The sequence below is a fragment of the Myotis daubentonii genome, chromosome 11 (genome assembly GCF_963259705.1).
Source record: "Myotis daubentonii chromosome 11, mMyoDau2.1, whole genome shotgun sequence".
Taxonomy (NCBI): Eukaryota; Metazoa; Chordata; class Mammalia; order Chiroptera; family Vespertilionidae; genus Myotis; species Myotis daubentonii.
Window position 1 is genome coordinate 12,302,693 of NC_081850.1, and position 20,809 is coordinate 12,323,501.

The following is a 20,809-nucleotide window of genomic DNA, read 5'->3' on the forward strand; positions in this document are numbered from 1 at the left end:
GAAAATTACCCCAGGTGATCCAGTAACATGTATAACTCCAGTAACCTAACTTATTTAAAAAAACAAACATCCCAACCATTTTTAAAATATTTAAATTGATATTTGAGGGTTAAAATTATAGAAGATATTTAGATCTAAATATATTTTCTGAATAGAAAATATTTGTTTTTGATTTTAAAAAAATAAACATAAAAAAATATAAGTGACACATTTTCCCAAGGAACTCTGAATTAGTACCTTTCCCTCTAACTTTATTCAAATTAAGAGAATCTATGGAGTTCCCTATACTGCACAAGTTTTAATGAAAGAAAATAAGACTTTCTTAGAGCATTAAATACATGTTTTCTTATTTACAAACATATATACTCTTCTCTCTCTCTCTCTCTTTCTCTCTCTTTAAAATATATTCTTATTGATTCAGAGAGGAAGGGAGACGAGAGAGATAGAAACATCAATGATGAGAGAGAATTATTGATCGGCTGCCTCCTACACACCCCGTACTGGGGATCAAGCCCACAACCCGGGCATGTGGCCTGACCTGGAATCAAACTGTGACTTCCTGGTTCATAGGTCAATGCTAAACCCCTGAGTCACACCGGCCGTACTCAATTCTTATTTATAAATTCATTCCAAGGACATATACAGCTAAAAAGCTTTGGAAGTAGTTTCAAAAAACTAGCTTTTAAGTAACAAGAAAGCAGTTATAGAAGAAAGTTTAAATTAGAAGAAAAAAAACTGTTTTAATTTATTCAAGAGTGGGAACATCCCCCATGAAAATGTGTACCTTGACTGTGGATGGCTGGGTGGCCTTATCACACCTTAGGAATTCAAATGCTTTTTACAATGAAAAGAAAGAGAGTTTCATCTCATTTCTCTCCCAGGGTAGATGTCTGTCAATAGAAGGTGGACATCAATAAGAGGAGGGGCTTGCACAATCAATCCAGAAAGTCAGCAATCTATGAATAATCCAGAACCGAGTATTTATCTCCTCTGCCACACACCCTCCCTCCCAGCCAGTGAGCAAAGATAATTACTCTCAAGTCAAGCTAAGTGCCCCCCCAGTTACAGTGGCCCAATGCTGACATACAAAGCATACAAATAGTTCTCACTCTGGCATAAAAGTGACAACTTTCTTGGAAGAAAAGCAGATACTATAAATTTCTCAAAGTCTTCCTGAAACATTTTTTAAAGTAATTTTTACTCCTTTAGAAAAAATGCATACATGGCAAACCATCTATAATAATAGGCCCAGTCTATAAAATTTTACCTGGTCCTACTCATATCTGCAATCATAACCATATTTACAGACAAATATATCTATAAAAATAAAAGAGTAATATGCTAATTAGACTGGGAGGCCTTCCAGATGTTCTTCTGGACAATGCCATGGTGGCAGGGCTGAGGAAGAGGCAGTTAGAGGCCAAGAGGGGAGGGCAGTTGTGGGTGATCAGGCTGGTGGGGGGCGGGGCCATTGGGGGTAAGCAGACCAGCGGGGGGGGGGGGGAGTTGGGGGCAAGCAGGCCATCAGTGGGGGTCAGTTGGAGGTGATCAGGACAGCGGGGGGGCAGTTTGGAGTGAGCAGGCCAGCAGGGTGACAGTTGGGGATGAGCAGGCCAGTGGGGAGGGAAGGTAAGGGCGAGCAGGCCAGCAGAGGGGCCAGTTTGGGGTGATCAGGCTGGCAGGGGAGCAATTGGGGGCAAGCAGGCCAGCAGCAGGAGGTGGGGCAGTTGGGGGCGAGCAGGCCTGCAGGCAGAGTGGTTAGAGGCAATCAGGCAGACAGGCAGGCAGGTGAGCAGTTAGGAGCCAGCAGTCCCAGATTGCGAGAGGGATGTCCGACTGCTGGTTTAGGCCCAATCCCTGTAAACTGGCAGTAGGACATCCTTCGAGGGATCCCAAATTGGAGAGGGTGCAGGCCAGGCTGAGGAACACACCCTCCCCCATGCACGAATTTTGTGCACTGGGCCACTAGTATAAAATAAATATCAAAAATATAAGTCTTTGTTTTACTATGGTTGCAAATATCAAAAAATTTCTATATGTGACATGGCACCAGAGTTAAGTTAGGGTTTTTCAAAATGCTGATACGCTGAGCTCAAAAGGTTCGCCATCACTGCTCTAGCCAGGCCACTGTTCCCCAGGCTAGACTGGCAGGCAAGCATTTTCCCTACATCACCCCGACTTCACTGTACATGCACCCATCTTTCCCTGTGTTTGATCCCTTCCCCCAGTGATCTAGAGAGAATGTACAAGTGGCTCCCTGGGGAGCGTGAAATTGTAGCTTGCTGGTGATGCTGCCCAGAGGACTAAGCTTATAATGTCTCCCCTTTGCTCTCTTTCTATTATTAGTAACATTAATAACTATCTAATTATGACAATGACAGTTTCAATATGTTCTGTTAAGAATTTCAAAAGTCCTAATTCTCCCCTTTGAACTACCTCCCCCCACTTAGCTTGCTCTCTTTTCTCAGGCTCATTCCACTTCACTATCTATTTAGAATAACTTATAAGTTGTTTAAGATGCCATGGCCATTTAAATTTATATTTAACTAGGGGCCCAGTGCACGAAATTCGTGCACTGGGTGTGTGTGGGGAGGGGAGTGTCCCTCAGCCCAGCCTGCCCCCTCTCACATACTGGGAGCCCTCAGGCGTTGACACCCATCACCCTCCAATCGCAGGATTGGCCCCTTGTCCAGGCCTGATGCCTCGGCCAGAGGAGTAGACCCCCATCACCCTCCGATCGCCTGATCGGTCCCTTGCCCAGGCCTGACGCCTCCGCCAGAGGTGTCAGGCTTGGACAGGGGACCCCCACCTCCCCCTGATCACTGGCTCTGGCCCCCGCTCAGGCCTGAGGCCTCTGGCCCAGGAATCATGCCTGGGCAGGGGACCCCCATCTCCCTCTGATCGCTTGCTCCACCCCCCGCCCAAGCCTGATGCCTCTGACCCAGGCTTCAGGCCTGGGCAAGGGGACCATCATATCCCCCCAATCCCCGGCTCAGCCCCCCACCCAGGCCTGATGCCTCGGCCAGAGGAGTTGACCCTCATCACCCTCCGATCACCAATCACCGGATCGGCCCCTTGACCATGCCTGAGGCCTCCGGCAGAGGTGTCAGGCCTAGGCAGGGGACCCCCAGCTCCCCGCGGTTGCAGGCTCCACCCCTGCCCACGCCTAACGCCTCTGGCTGAGGCGTCTGGCCCGGGCAGCAGGGACCCGCAGCTGCAGCGGCCCCGCGATCGTGGGCTCTGCTTTAGGCCCAGGCAAGGGACCCCTAGCTCCCGGACTGCCAGCTTCGACCGTGCCCAGCTCCCATCGCTGGCTCCACCCCTACTTCCTGCTATCACTGGCCAGGGCGGCAAAGGCGCCTGATTGTCTGATCATGGCTGGGGGGCAGGGCAAAGGCGGCCCCAGGGCCCTTTGCCCTGCCCCCCAGCTCTTAGCTCCCCGCTGGGTTTCCGATCACTGTCAGTGGCAGGGGGCTTCTTCCTGCTTTCCCTTTCGCCTCCCTGCATTGTGCCTACATATGCAAATTAACCACCATCTTGTTGGCAGTTAACTGCCAATCATAGTTGGCAGTTAATTTGCATATAGCCCTGATTAGCCAATGAAAAGGGTATCGTCGTACGCCAATTACCATTTTTCTCTTTTATTAGATAGGATTTTCATAAAAATTGTACAAAAATGATAAAAGATTAACTGTGCTCCTTGTGGTTTATAAGATTGTGTGTGTAAATTTGCATGTACAGGCTCAGAGAACATGTGGAATTTGAGAAAAATGTCAGAAGTATCTTACTTGGTAAATTAACATGCATCAACATTGAAAAAGAGCTACTAACAGAGCAAATGGTTCATTTCTTATTTTGCAAATAAAAGTATAATTATGGAAAAGCGTGTATGTGGAGCCAGGGTGGTGATTATCATCTTTCTCTGCTATTTATCTGCTTCTGATGATTCAAGTGTGGCTCTGGATACCATGTGTGGAGGGGTGCAAGGAGGCCGAAACATGTTCAGAGGACATGGAGCAGATTGATGTGTGGGCCATGACCCCATGTTAATGTAAGAAGTTTATCCTTTAGAAATACATGTCAAAATATTTACTGATGAAATGGTATGTTTGGAATTTGCTTCATAAAAATCAAAGTTGTTTGTAACTGGTGGCTATAATACTGATGAAACATCTTGGTCCATGCTTCACAGGTTCCTGAAACTAGCTATTTGGACCTCAATATAGTATTCTCTTCCCTTTACATATGTTTGAATAGTTCTGTAATTAATAAAATTAAAATTATGAAATGTATAACTGAAGAAGAGAATAAAGAATTAGGAAGATCAGCATAGGTAGAAGATACTTCTCAGCTAAGGTTGACAGACCTATACAGAATTAGAGTTTTAATATTCTAAGGTAATATATAGGATAAGTGGAAAGAAGTTGTAAGGAAATAGATTTCAGTTCAATATAATCTGTAATTTTCATTTATTTGTCAGTCAGTTGTTGAGTCCCTTTTGTGCATTGGGAGAATTTTATTATGAGAAAAGCGATGTCAGGGCTACTTATGAATTAGAGGCGATAGGAATGTATTCGCAATAGGGTTAGCATTTGACGACATTCTTGAAAAATGGGCAAATATTCATGATACCAACAAGTTTAGGTTTTATCTCCTTTGCAGTAAGGATAAATTCAAGAAATTTAAGCAAGGGAGAGATAGGATCAGATTCATATTTTATTTTGTTCTCTTTTAGACACTACAGAGAAAGTGTTGGAGATTTCTGAGGCTGGAGAGCAACCAACTTTTAAAAATACTATTTCACTTGCCCAAGTAAGATGAAATGTGTCCCTGAGCTGCAGCAGTAACAGATAGGATGGTGGAAAGGGCATGAATGCTCAACATGTTGAAAAGCAGAAATCAAGGGACTCAGTTACTGAGTGAATTAAGAATGAATTATGATTTGAATGATTGCATAGAAGTTGTCATTCACCAAGACAGGGACCAGAGAATGAAAAATAGATTTTTTAAAAAGAAAAGAAAAGGGGGATACTTTAGAATAAATTCATTTTGGGATACATATAAGACTACCTGGACAGAAACACAAACTTTAGAAGGGAATTTCTTATAGTCACAGTATGGAATATCGGGTAGAAAGAGCAAGTCAGCTTTCATTGATTGATTCATTCGTTCATTTATAAAACATGCTTCAGCGTTTGAGTACCCATCTGAGCCACATGTACACATAGATGCATAAATACACAGGTTACATGTTAAACCTATTAAGTCCATTTGCTCTTCCTTGTAAGGAGAAATATCCCAAAAGTCCAACCTGGTTTTACTCTGCAATTTGCCTCATCTTCAATTTGCTTCTAGTGTAGAGGTTTAGCAAGGACAATCCCAGATGCAAATTTCTATCTTATCTTACCCATAACCCTGGAGGTTTGAAAAACCCTAGCAATGTTGAAGTCTGTTCTCTTAAGCTGGAGATAACGGTTACATCTTGCGGCAATCTGCAGCTGAGGTGTCTGGTCTGACCACTGTGAGTGCTGCGCTTGCCCAGGATCAAAGGAATGAGCATGGGCCTGGAGCCAGAGGTAGAAAGAGAGTTCACACTACATGTTGACATTTGCCATCATGACCACCGTAAATCTCCATGCCAGCACCTTGTGCTAGTCGCACCCACCTCAGCAATCACAAACCTAGAGATCTTAGGGGAAAATAAGAGAAAATATTGCATTAGCCCTAGGTGCTAAATGAAAGTGTAACACTTTATGTTTTCCTCAGTTACCCTTCGGGAGATTATTTAATAATACATTTGGGGGCATTTCAAATGTTTGCCCCCTCAGGGGATGATTTAACAAGATGGAGAGTTTCACTATCAGAAGCAAGGCTGTCTATAAAAGATAAACTTCAGGGGGTAAACCAGGGGCCTATAATTTATTACAAGAAAAATAGGTCATAAAGGACATATCTACATGAATCAAAAGTAAAGTCATCTTAAATTCATCCATGCTGTGAAAAGATCGCTGGAATGCTAAAATTTATATTAAGAATTTTACATATTCTAGTTATAAACTTCAGTACCTGCCAAGTAGCAATATATATAATAGAGAATAAGTTGAGAAAATGTTTTAATAGTATAATTGGAAGAATCTCTATATCATGTTACTATACTTTTAAGTCATGAAGATGCACAATAAAATGCAAAGTAAAGGATCGTATAGTTTAATTCAAAAGTCATGTTACAAAGGTTTCTGCTGAAAAATAGAATAGCATTTCCTTTCATAATGTCACAGCAATATCCTTTTAAACTTGACTAATTGTTTGTAATTCCTAGCCTTGTGAATTCTGGAAAAAAATCTGAAATGAAATGAAGAGAAGGCCAGGAAGGCAGGAGAAAGATAACAAGGGATTCAATTCTGGGGTGCTTTCTCCTGGTCTAAAGATTTGGGATCACAGGAATATGGGACAGAAACGATCATTTCACTGTGGTTCACCGTATCTGCATTTGCACCATATGTATTTCTTGCTTTGCCTAGTAAAGAACTGAAAAAATAAGACATAAAAGTAGAAGAAGAAATAAAGTTCTCTTGATTAGACTTTAGCTTTGGAAGCAGAAACACAAGCGGAGTTTGTTTCTTCCCCATCACTTTCTCAGGAAGAGACTTGCTTGGAATATTACTCTTGGTGAACAAAATATGCTGAAATGAAAACTTTTAAAAAATATTTTTTATTGATTTCAGAGAGGAAGGAAGAGGGAGAGAGAGAGAGAGGTAGAAACATCAGTGATGAGAGGGAATCATTGATCAGCTGTCTCCTGCACACCCCACACTGGGGATTGAGCCGAAAACCTGGGCATATGTCCTGACAGGGAATCTAACCGTGACCTCCTGGTCCATAGGTCGAAACTCAACCACTGAGCCACACCGGCCCAAAATGAAAACTTTTGATGACAAAGAAGATGATTGGGATATACCATGTTAGTGAATGGGGTGCCAGGGGACACCAAAATGCTTTTAAATTTCTGTCTGTATAAAAATCTATGGAGATTTCAATATATCATAGGCTTACAGGGTCATGATGCACCGAGAAGCAGCAAACTTGAAATAATTAAAGTCGGTTTTCCTTGTTAGTGAGGTATGTGATATAACAATATATTTTTTTTATTGTTTCAATTTTTTTAAAAAACATTAGCTTTATTGTTGAAAGTACTAAACATGTCCCCTTTATTTCCCCATTGGCCTCCCTCCACTCCACTCCATTCCTCTCCCCAGGCCTTCACGACACCATTGTCTGTATTCATGGGTTATGCATATTTGCACACAAGTTCTTTGGTTGAACTCTTACCACCCACCCATCTCTGCCTTCCCTCTGAGATTCCACTGTATGTTCCATGCTTCTATGCCTCTGGATCTATTTTGCTCCTCAGTTTATTATGTTCAATTAGATTCCACATATGAGTGAAATCATGTGGTACTTGTCTTTTTCTGACTGACTTATTTCACTTAGCATAATATTCTCTAGGTCCCTCCATGCTGTCTCAAAGAATAAGAGATCCTTCTTCTTTTACTGCTGCATAGTAGTCCATGGTGTAAGTGTACCACAGCTTTTGGGCTGTTTTCAGATCTCAGTTATTGTAAATTGCATTGCTATGAACATCGGGGAGCATATATTCTTTCTGATTGGTGTTTCAGGTTTCTTAGGATATATTCCTAGAATTGGGATCACTGGGTCAAATGGCAGTTCTATTTTTAACTTTTTGAAGAAACACCATACTATTTTCCATAATGGCTGCACGAGTCTGCATTCCCACCAGCAGTGAACTAGGGTTCCTTTTTCTCCACATCCTCAGCAGCACTTGTCATTTGTTGATTTGTTGATGGTAGCCATTCTGACAGGTGTGAGGTGATACCTCATTGTTTTTTTAATTTGTGTCTCTGGTGATCAGTGGCTTTGAGCATTTTTTCATATGTCTCTTGGACATCTGTATGTCCACTTCGGAGAATTGTCTATTTAGGCCTTTTGCCCATTTTTAAATTGGATACTTTGTCTTCCTTTACATTTCCTAGGGCTAGGGAAACAAGTGAGAAAGTAAACAAATTGGACTATAAGTAAAAAATGTCTGCACAATAAAAGAAACCATCAACAAAATGAAAAGGAGCTCACTGTATGGGAGAACATATTTGCTAATGATACATCTGATAAGGGGTTAATTTTCAAAATGTATAAGCAACTCAAACAACATATTTCTTATTCAATGAATTCTTGTTACTCCAGTTATTTCAGGTAATCTAAGTGATCTCTCCTAATTTTCAACACTTCAGAGGTGGAAAATGCCATTTCCCAGTCTTTTTCTCACCTGGGAGCCAATTCCTGGCCTAATTGTGGCCAGTGAAATGCAGAGAGAAGTCACTGGGCTGAGAAAGACCTTCTACCTTCTCCTAAAGCCTCATCTTCTTTCTTCCTGTTTGGTTACCCTTCCCTGTGGACACTGGGTGTTTGAGAGGCATTACCATCAAACTGAATATGATTTAGCAGAAGGATCAGAAAATGTTGGCATTTATGAGTGTCATGTATAAGCTAATAACCCTCCCAAAATAATGTTTTTCCAATAATTTATATATAAATATTTAAATTATATATAAAAGTACATTTATAGTATATATAAATAAGTAGGGCTTAAATCTGAGAGCTAACCATAAAGAATATATATTTAAAAGACTTTATTGGCCATATATTGTTTGTTTTTGTCTGAAACCATCCCTTTTTTATTCCCGTAGCACACTGCTTTTCCATTTAATGTATTCTTGGTAGGAATATAAATCAAGATTCCACCCTTCACCATCAACACTGAGCAAAGTGGGGAACAGTGACACAAACTAGCCAAACACATATGCATATTTGCATTTAAGAAAACTTACCCAAGGATGGAAAAGTGCTGAAACTTTATCACCTTAACATCCACAAGATAAAAGACAATCAATTAATTTCTTCTACTTTAATCCTAAAAGTTCTGATATTTGTTCTTTCTAAAATGTATTTGTTTACTTTTATCTTTTATTATAAAAATTTAAGTTTTCCAAAGCCAATTTATCCAGAATAAGGATCCACAGTAACAGATATAAAGATTTAGAATGAACTTCACACAATAGTGAAATGTGGGGTATTTATAATGGGGATGGCATTGAAATTCAGGAAATGACATTGAGATGTCCATTAACATTCCAGAACAGAAAAGTAACTGCCCTAAGGTAATCAGTGTAAAACAGCTAATTAACTATTTCCCTGTGGTCACCTGGAACCATGTGTTCAACAAGTGCAAAGCTTTGGGTGACTGGCTGTGTCACAGAACAGCTCTGAAAGCTCGAATAATTTCTGCAAGCAAATGAAAGGAGAGTTGTTTCTGACAGTATTCAATATTTGAAAAGCAGAAGAATGACAAGCTCAAATCTTAAACTTCTTGCCTCAAGGCACGGACTGAAACTCAGGGCCTATTGTGACTGTGCTGGGAGAATCTTTTCTCTCTTAACAACCATGGGGCTGAGATCCCCAAACAACCTTCAAGATCAGTTTTCTGTAGGTTGCTGAATTACAAGTCAGGTGAATTTACAACCTTTTCCGTCATCTTAAGTAAAATTCATGCATAGCTCTAGAATTTCTATATCCTCAACTATCGGGGCAATTAGGGTGTAGTAGATAGGAGAATAAGACCAGGGGGAGAACCCAGATCTTTCAAATCCTTTTGAAACATCCTTTTATGGAAGTAATTCATGTTTCTCATGCAAGAGAAATCAAACAATCCATGTATTTTTGAGGAACTACTGGCCATAATCATAAATATATAGAGAGATTGAAATTCAGAATTGGAGTAGAGAAACTAAAGCTTAGTCCCAGAAGGATTTATAGGAGTTTGCTAATTTGTGTAGTCAAAGCCTAGAAGTTATTTGTAAGACTGGATTTTGAGAATGTTTAGCTGAGGAGGGGGTTGGGGAACATCATTTTGGGTCAGGCTGGACATCCCGAAATATTATTCTCAATAGTTTCTGCATTTGTTGAGCCATTTTAAGAAACCAGCTGCTACCTATGGTTTAAGTGAAGCAAACCTGGATCCAATTTGCTCACTAAAACTGAAAGAACAAAAATCCCTGTCACAGACTTTGACATGTCAGAAAGCGGATTGGATCTTTTATGTGAGTCTGTCCCATCATGGTGATCTGATTGGACACAGCAGGTTGAAAGGTACTCAGCTCACTTGGAAAGTGATGTTCTGCCTATATATCTGACAATGAGCCAGGAGGCTTCTCAAAATAAAATATAATTGTGGTCTCTTAAAGAAAGAGAAAACTGTACACATGTTTTTTACAGGGGCAAATATATATGTATATACCAGAGACCCAGTGCACAAAAATTCGTGAATTTGGTGTGGGGGGGGCCTCAGTCCAGCCTGCACCTTCTTGCAGCCCTGGACCCTTCTGGGGAGGGGTGCGGGCCTAAGTTGTCAGTCAGACATCCTTAGCGCTACTGCAGAGGCAGGAGAGGCTCCCACCACCACCGCTGCGCTGGCCAACCATGAGCCGGCTTCTGGCTGAACAGGGCTCCCCCTGTGGAAGCGCACTGACCACCAGGGGGCAGCTCCTGCACTGAGCGTCTGCCCCCTGGTCCTCAGTGCGCATCATAGCGACTGGTTCCACTCTTAGGGTCAATTTGCATATTACCCTTTTATTACTGGTATATTGGATTATGATCTGGATTAATATCTAGAGCAATTTTATACTGGCTAATAAGGAATAGGTGACAATTTGGAAAGCACTGGGTACAAAATGTCAAATATGCTGTGGCCTGCTGAGAAGAGTGGCAGTGTGTAGCTTTCAGGTGATAGAATAGGCCTGAATTTGACCTCAAACCCATCCTGTTTGTTTATTTGTTTGTTTGCTTTCTTCTCATATTCAGAGAGTAATAATCTTAGAATAATATTATTATATATAAATAATAATATGTGATATTTTAACATAGTTGTAAAATAATCTCATAGCCATCCATTTAGATATTCTCAAAAAATGGAAGAATCCTCCCTGTTTATATTGTAGGGGTCTCTGTTGAGGGAATAGTCAAGAGGAAGCTTTGGAGACTCCTCTCCCAACAAAAGTAATGGCATATCCTTGGAAAATGTAAAGATATTAGGGCCACATCAAAGACCTAAAAATGAAAGAAAAAAAAATCATGTGTGGAAGTTTCTATACCATTCCTGTTTAAATCTTAATTAGACCTATGAAAATTTCTGATGAGACAGCAAATTATGGGATTATTGAAGCTTAATTTCAAAAACTGGCTCCAACTATATAGGGCTGGGCAAAAGTAGGTTTGCAGTTGTGATACAAATAATACAATAATTAATTAATAATAATACAAGGATAATGTCTGTTTCATATACTCACAGCTAGCTGTCAACCTATTTGTGCCTAGCCCTGTGTACACTGTCCCTGAGGCTGTGGCCTCCTTGGGGTGAAGTCATGCAGCTCCTGCTTATTAATTACTATCTGTGAGGGGAGTAGTTTATATTTCCCAGGAAAACCAATAGTATCCTTTACTATTTGTATTAATTTTTATTCAGCTGCAACAGATTACCACAAATATGGTAGTTTAAATAACAGAAATATGTTAATAGTCCTAGAGGTCAGAAGACTATGATGTGTAAGCAGATGGCTTTTGTTCTCTGAAAAACCCATTTCTTTGCCTTTCCTACCTTCTAGAGCAGTGGTTCTCAACCTGTGTGTCGCGACCCCTTTGGCGGTCGAACGACCCTTTCACAGGGGTGGCCTAAGACCATCCTGCATATCAGATATTTACATTACTATTCATAACAGTAGCAACATTTCAGTTATGAAGTAGCAACGAAAATAATTTTATGGTTGGGTCACAACATGAGGAACTGTATTTAAAGGGCTAGAAGGTTGAGAACCACTGTTCTAGAGACTATCTGTATTTATTAGCTTCTGACCACTAATTGCTCCAACCTCTACTTCCCTCACTGCATCTCCCCATCTGACTTTGATCTTCCTGTAAATCTCTTTATAAGAACGCTTGTGTTTCCATTGGGTCCACTAAGGTAATTCAGGATAATCTTGCATTTCAAATTCCTTAGCTTAATGACTTCTGCAAATACTTTTCATTCTATAAAGAATTGTATTTATAGGTTCTTGAATTAGGAGGTAGATATATTTTGGAGCCATTATTCAGTCTGCTACACTTACATTTTTGTTTTATGTCACAATTTAATTCATGGTATTGTCCAACTATCCCAGTAACCATCCCATGACAATGAGAATATTATGTTAGTGCCTAGAGGAGAAGAGTTTGTTTGTGTTATACATTGACCTTTAAAACAAGAGAATCACAGAGTGGGAGGTGATGTAACAAAATAGAAGATTTTTCTCTATGTTGCACTTCAAGAAAGTTTCTGGATTTTGAAGAATCTGGAGGCATATCAGGATTTTACCTCTAAACTAAATGAAATACTGATCATTTTTGTTCTGCTATCACTGAGAAGGATAAACAATATTTAGATGGCTTCTTAGGACTTTGAAAACATGCAGGTATTAGGTATCCTTCTATGACCCATTGAAATAAAAAATTTATGATTTTTTTTTATGTTTATCAGAGCAACACAAAACAATACCGGGCTACATTGCTGATGGCTCTTTTTAACTAGTTTGCAGATGGAGCAGATTCCCAAAGTGTCTGTGATAGAATGGATGGAGCCTTTGGCAATCATTATCACAATTGGAGAGTAGGATCCTGAGGTGGGGAAGAAAACCCATAATCCTTTTGGTTAACTGCCAAAGGATCTGCTTGACTGGCTACCAAGATTCTGATAATCTAGCAAATGACCATACGACATAAGATGATGTACCAACACTGGTAGAGTATCATTATGGAGCAAATGTTATCTTTTCCAAGCCATTGCACTATATAGTGATAGTTCTTTTTAGGACCAGAATACATACACTCAGGAACTGAGAAGTGGATGTGGGAATGGTGACTCAGTAGTATACATTCTTTGATCTTCTTAAAAATGGATCCCATTTTCCCACTGTAGGTTCAACTTCCAACAGGGCATACAGATATGGTTGGAGACTGATAATGTCTTCTGGCCATTTTAGACATCTTATTCCACCAGAACTATAGTCAAAAAATCATTCAAATCATTGGTAGTTTTCCTGTTAGACAATCATATTAGAGAAGAACATAAGATTTTTGGAGCGCACTCTTTTAAAATAATATAGCAATTAAAACATTTAAAGAAAACCATCGAAGAGTTATCTAGGCAGGATCACCATAAAATAAGAACCTTTAAAATTAAGATTTAGGCAAAGTATCCCAATTAGCTAAGTGGTTAGGCAAAAGGAAGGTGAAAATAGGACAAGCACCATAAATACAAGTTATAGATTTGGACACTTACAGAAGTAAATATTATGGTCTGTGTTTATTAGGTTATACTAAAAAGCCCAAATCATATTTTCCCTCTTCCTTATCTATATTACTAATAAAGAGCATACTGATTATGGTCATACATGACATAGATTATAAGATATCTAGAAAGAAAAAAAAACAATACAGAACAAGAATGCAGATCATTTCAGAGATCATGAAGCTATTAAATGGAGTTAAAGTTGCCTGTCTTCTGGGAAGGCAGAGAGTGTATACCTAATAGAGATAGATAGATGTATTTGTAGATATATATATTTAGATATATTGTAGAGAGCACCTGGGAAGGCACATGGGCATTTCTTTAATTATTGTCAGCTGAATCCAGTGGCGTGGGCAAAGCCACGTCCTGGAAACACGCTTTGCCAAAAGGCAGGAGTGTTGTCAGCTAGACCTTCAGCCCAGGTGCCAGGGGGTGGGTTTTGTTATTTAAATCCAGCCAAGCACCAGGAATGAATATGACTTGGGCCCACCCAAGAATGCACATATCTCCTTTGTCTTGACTTTTAGTAAAACTTCCTGTTTTTTGCTGTATAAAATAAACACAGCGTATGGGCTCTGGGTCCCTGTCCCTGTCTCATCATCAGAGGACAGTGGTCCCACCTGGCCCCAGCTTTTTATTTCCATCTCTGTGTCTGTCTTTTTCTTTCATTTTCTCAATCCCCAGCCGCCCCTGCTCAGGAACCGGACCGCTCTCTAGCAGCGCTGGACGGGGAGAAGAGAGACATATTTACAATATGTAAATGATATTATGATAAATATTATAATAAAGGGTGCTAAGTGATGGTGCCAGATTGTTAGTATGAAACAAAATGATATGTTTATGTTGAGCAGTCGAGGACCACAATGAATGAATGATTTTGCAAAAACACCTTTTCTTCCACTGTCTCAGTCATAATACCTCTTAGAAAGCTACCCTTCCCATTTCAACATGGGCTGCTCCTTTCTCTTCCATATCCCATGACCCAAGTAAACCAAATTAAAACCTCTCTTTTAAAAGTTAATGTTTACGAGAAACACACAAAGATATAAAATATTCAAAACTGGACTATTCTATGGGAACAGAATGAAGACAGTATATGTGCATTCTACACAAATTTTCATCATGCTCTGTTTCTTGCCTTTTCTTAGATTTTATTGTAATTTTCTCAGCTACCCCGTTGCCTTAAAATAAAATAAATTTATTTATGATTAAATTAGCCAGTAATATTTGTTTTATTTTTATACGAAAAACTTCTTTAGCTTATATATAGATTATATCACCAAAATTATACAAATAAATGATTTACTGATACTTATAAAATGAAGTTTATAAAACATTTCAATGAATTTGAGAATTTTTTGTATTCAGAAAACTTGTAATAAATGAAGCTGCATGTCTAATCATTCTCTCTTCCTTATTATACATAACTTGGAACTAAGCATTTCTTAAACTCCATGCATTTCTCTTGCTTTCTCTTCTTTCTATAAAGTCCTGCTCTTCTATGTCTTCTTTACAAATGGCCATTTATCATTCATCATTCTCTTCTTTGTAAACAGAATTAATTATTCTCTTGCCTTAATGTTTATATGCAAGATATGAATATAATATTTTATTAGAATTGCATATTGTGCATCTGTCTTGCTCACTGGACTGAGCTTCATGAGGACTTTATGAGCATATTTTTTTATTTCTAGGCCTTAACATATGCCTCACACAAAGTAGATGGTCCACAGCTAATTATTTAAAGAAATATTCAGAAGTGACCTATTTCTCATCAAAATAAAGAGAGCCAGAATTATTTTAGAATTATCTAATGTTACAGAAGTTCAGAAAAAATTGCAAGGCAGCAAAAGAAAGCAGAAAAGAAGGAAAAGGAGTGACAACTTTCACTCACCAATATTATCCATCTCATATTAATAAAACATATATGACAACAATAGAAATTTGCCTATCTAATTTATTTATAGTAAATAAAAAAGAGATAAAGGTAAAATTTGAAATCTGGAGGTCCAAGATCATGCCTGAGATGTTTACTCATTTAGTTGTAGCAAGTATATGTTTTTAAAAATATATTTTTATTGATTTCAGAGAGGAAGGGAGAGGAAGAGAGAGAAACATCAATGATGAGAGGAAATCATTGACTGCCTCCTGCACACTGAACTAAGCCCACAACCCAGGCATGAACCCTTGACGAGAATCAAACCTGGGACCTTTCAGTCCACAGGCTGATGCTCTATCCACTGACCCAAACCGGCTAGGGAGCAAGTATATTTTTAACAGCATCCTGGTGAGAAGAAATTAGAGGTATATTACCAGTATCGATCCCCCATTAACACACAGTATTTCTAAACAGGACATGCACTTCTCATCCTCTTGTATGCTCAACTTCAGGACTGCTCGTTTCACATTCCCCCTTCTCACTGTAACTTCCTCTCTGTGTTTGGATAGCAGGAGCTCTCAGTATAAATATGAGGGTACTAGACACACATGTTGGGCAAGCACATCAGAGACGTTGAATTGCAGTGAAAGGAAGAATCACACACATTCAGCAATAAGTTTTAAAGATAAGCTGTTAAAAAAATAAAAATTCCCCAGAAAATATCTCTACTTTTTATAGAGAAAGCATGGAACTAAAGAAAATATATATTAAAACAATCCAGTTTTAATATATAAAACACCAGCAACCTCAACATAGCATAATACCTTCCAACAGACATCACATTAGGAATTTGCATTGTAAAGTTTATGCAATCTATCTCCATTCTATAAGAACCTACACTGTCTCACAATAGAATACACTAAGCATTAGTGCATCTTATCAAAATTTCCATTTCAATATGCCCCATAAATATAGTGATTATTATAAAATTGGAATGAATTCATGCTTAATATACTCAAGGCCATTTCACAACATCAATTGCAGTAGAAATATGAGAAGAATATTTCATGCTTCTATTCTCTCTTGAGGATAACACCTTTAGTAATTTTCATATGTTATCTAGTTAATAGGACAAACAAAGCAAGTTGAGGATTTCAAGCACAAGAACAGAAGTGAACGATTTTGACTGACTGGTACATTATGACTCTTATTACATACTGTGGACCCTGATGTTATAATAATTAGCCTGTCGAGTCAATTGTTACTCTTCATTAAAAATGAATGTAAGGGAGCAATTAATCTCACAATTTTAGCTTCATCAGGATATTTGGTTATTACAGTTGTGTGTAGTTTAGTGTCTCAAACTGAAGGATGCATTATTTTCTAACTTCATTTGATGATCTTGAATAGCAAAACATAAGCTTATGTACTAACTGAGTGGAAATTTTGAGTTATTTATAATTTATCTTTTGAAATTCATGTTAGATACAAGATATTTTGTCCTATCCTTTTCTTCACCTTCACATTATGAGGCTGTGTTCTCAGAATTTCACACTCCTTGAAAGTAATTCTATCATTTGCAAATAATGTCTCTGAAAATGCTGATACCCACAAAAATAACAAGACTCAAGGACTTTTCTACAAACTCATAAAACCATTTTTTAAAAAAAGTGAAATCAGTGCTGAGTTTTTCTTACATAGTGAAGCTTAGATGAGTGATAAAAAAAATTGCTTGCTGGTAATCAGTTGCCAACTTAGACTCTTAGACTAGGACTGATTGCTCATCATGATTGAAAGCTGGCAGGTAAACGTTATTGCACGCATTATAGAGAAGGTGCTGGATCTGCCCTGTTTGTTCTAATCTCACAACTTTAGCTTCATCGGGATATTTGGTTATTGCAGTTGGGTGTAGTGTAGTGTCTCAAACTGAAGGATGCATTATTTTCTAATTTCATGCTGGATCTGTCCTGTTTGTTCTAATGAAATGAAGATAAGAAATAGTAACAGTTGAGTCAGCAACACGGACAAGTGACCCCACCAGTGGGAAAATGGAAGAGAAGGAAGTCTGTGTGGCCGACAGACATTAGAGGGAAACATTATTCCACAGACTAGTAGTGATACAGGAATAGGCTCTAAAAGATGGGCCATGGTACCCATCCCTTCGCCCGCACACAACCTGAACATGTTCAACTCTATGTTGGAAATGTTATGATCTCCCTTGAAAATATATAAAAACATTCACTGTTAGCAAAGTGTTACTTATAATAACTGCCACTGTTTATGTGAGCCAACGTGGTATAACTTAAAACACCACTTACTTAAAGAAATCTATGTTTGAATCATTCCCCATGTCTAAGTGGGTGAACCTTGGACAAAGTACATACACTTTGAGCTTCATTTACCACTAGGGGTCCAGTGCACGAATTTGTGCAACTTGAAAGGAGCTGTGGTCCACGAGGCTGCGGTAGGCTCACCCTCCGTGCCCCCGCCTGGCCCCTCCCGCCATGGCCCCCTGTTCTCTGTCTGCCGGTTGCTCTCACCACCGCTGCTCCCAGGCACTGATGGCACTGGCCCCGCTTGCACCTGCTGAAGGCACGGAGTGATTGGGGCTGGTACCAGCAGCGGGTGCAAGTGGGGCCGGCACTGGCAGCAGGTTTGACTGGCGACTTGCTGCCCCAATCACCCCTAAAGAGCAGGGGGAGGTGGAGAAGCCCTCAGGGGTGATCAGGGCCAGCAGCCACCACTCATAACTTCTGATGGTGCCAAGTGATCAGGACCGGCGCCAGGCACCAGCAGCAGGTGCAAGTGGCAGCTCTGGCACCAGCTCCAGGTATGAGCAGGGCTGGCGCTAGCAGTGGGTACAAGCAGTGGCTTCAGTGCCGGCAGTAGGTGTGAGCGCTGGGCAGGACTGCGGCATGCGGGAGCAAAGAATTTTCAGTAACCACCAGAGGCTCACCCCAATGACAGCGACCAGCACCCTGCCTTGGTCTGGTGCCCCCACTCACCTGCTGTACCCTCCCACTGTGGCTGATGCCTGCCATGTTTCACACATGCCCCCTGGTGTTCAGCACACATCATAGCAACCAGTTATTCAGTTGTTTGATTGTTCCAATGTTTGGTCTATTTGCATATTAACCTTTTATTATATAGGACTAGAGGCCCGGTGCACAAAAATTTGTGCACTCGGGGTTGGGAGAGGAGGTCCCTCAGCCTGGCCTGTGCCCTCTCACAGTCTGGGACCCATCAGGAGATAAGGACCTGCTGGTTTAGGCCTGCTCCCGGGTGGCAGAGGGCAGGCCTAATCCTAGGTGTAACCCCTGGTGGGGCTCAGAGCAGGGCCCATTGGGGAGTTGGGGCCCCACCTCCTGTCATGCACAGAGCAGGGCGGATTGGGAGGTTGCGATGCCACCCTCAGTCATGCTCAGGGTAGGGCCGATTGGGGGGTTGGGGCACCACCCCCTGTCACACTCAAGGCAGGGTCCATAGGGAGGTTGCAGCGCCACTCCCTGTCACGCACAGAGCAGGGCCGATCAGAGGGTTGGGGCTCCGCACCCTGTCACACTGATCCCGGTGCTGGGAAGCCTCGCTGCTCCGCTGATCCCAGGGCCAGGACGCATCTCGGCTCCCCTGATCCCTGGCCCGGAGGCCTCTCGGCTCCGCTGATCACCGGGGCGGGAGGCCTCTCTGCTCCGCTGATCGCGGGGCCTCCGACTCCGCTGATCACGGGGCCGGGAGGCCTCTGGACTCCGCTGATCACCGGGGCTGGGAGGCCTCTCGGCTGATCACCGGGGCTGGGAGGCCTCTCGGCTCCGCTGATCACTGGGGCTGGGAGGCCTCTCGGCTCCGCTGATCACCGGGGCTGGGAGGCCTCTGGACTCCGCTGATCGCCTGGCCGGGAGGCCTCTGGACTCCGCTGATCACCGGGGCTGGGAGGCTTCTCGGCTGATCACCGGGGCTGGGAGGCCTCTTGGCTCCGCTGATCACTGGGACTGGGAGGCCTCTCGGCTCCGCTGATCACCGGGGCTGGGAGGCCTCTGGACTCCGCTGATCACTGGGCCGGGAGGCCTCTGGACTCCGCTGATCACCGGGGCCGGGAGGCCTCTCGGCTGATCACCGGGCCAGGAGGCCTCTGGACTCCGCTGATCACCGGGGACGGGAGGCCTCTCGGCTCCGCTGATCACTGGGGCCGGGAAGCCTCTCGACTCTGCTGATCACTGGGGCCAGGAGGCCTCTCGGCTCCGCTGATCGCGGGGCCTCCGACTCCGCTGATCACCGGGGCCGGGAGGCCTCTCGACCCCGCTGATCACTGGGGCCGGGAGGCCTCTCGGCTCCGCTGATCACGGGGGCCGGGAGGCCTCTCGGCTCCGCTGATCACTGGGGCCGGGAGGCCTCTCGGGTGATCACCAGGCCAGGAGGCCTCTGGACTCCGCTGATCGCCTGGCCGGGAGGCCTCTCGGCTGATCACCGGGCCAGGAGGCCTCTGGACTCCGCTGATCACCAGGGCCGGGAGGCCTCTCGACTCCGCTGATCACGGGGGCCGGGAGGCCTCTCGGCTCCGCTGATCACTGGGGCCGGGAGGCCTCTCGCCTGATCACCGGGCCAGGAGGCCTCTGGACTCCGCTGATCACCGGGGCCGGGAGGCCTCTCGGCTCCGCTGATCACTGGGGCCGGGAGGCCTCTCGGCTGATCACCGGGCCAGGAGGCCTCTGGACTCCGCTGATCACCGGGGCCGGGAGGCCTCTCGACTCCGCTGATCACCGGGGCTGGGAGGCCACTGGACTCCGCTGATCGCCTGGCCGGGAGGCCTCTGGACTCCGCTGATCACCGGGGCTGGGAGGCCTCTCGGCTGATCACCGGGGCTGGGAGGCCTCTCGACTCCGCTGATCACTGGGGCCGGGAGGCCTCTCGGCTCCGCTGATCACGGGGGCCGGGAGGCCTCTCGGCTCCGCTGATCACCGGGGCCGGGAGGCCTCTCGGCTCCGCTGATCACCGGGGCCGGGAGGCCTCTCGGCTCCGCTGATCACCGGGGCCGGGAGGCCTCTCGGCTCCGCTGATCTCGGGCCGGGAGGCCTCTCGGCTCCGCTGATCGTGGGGCCGGGAGGCCTCTTGACTCTGCTGATCCCAGGCCCTGAGGCCTCTCTGCCCTGCTGCTTCAGGGCTGTTTGGCTTCGCTCTGCTTGGAGCCTGAGTATGCAAATTAACCGCCATCTTTTAGCTTCTATAATTGAAACATTGTATCTTTTGGAGTTGTTGCTTCAGGAGCTCAGAGACCCGCAGCTGCGGGGATCCTTGACTTTCTCCATCGCTGGGGCAACCAAGCCTCCTATTCTCAGCTGCCTGGCTGCCAGCCGCCATCTTGACTGACAGTTAATTTGCATATCTCGCTGATTAGCCAATGAAAAAGGTATCGGTCGTACGCCAATTACCATTTTTCTCTTTTATTAGTATAGGATATGTATTAGTTTGCTGTAGCTGCTGTA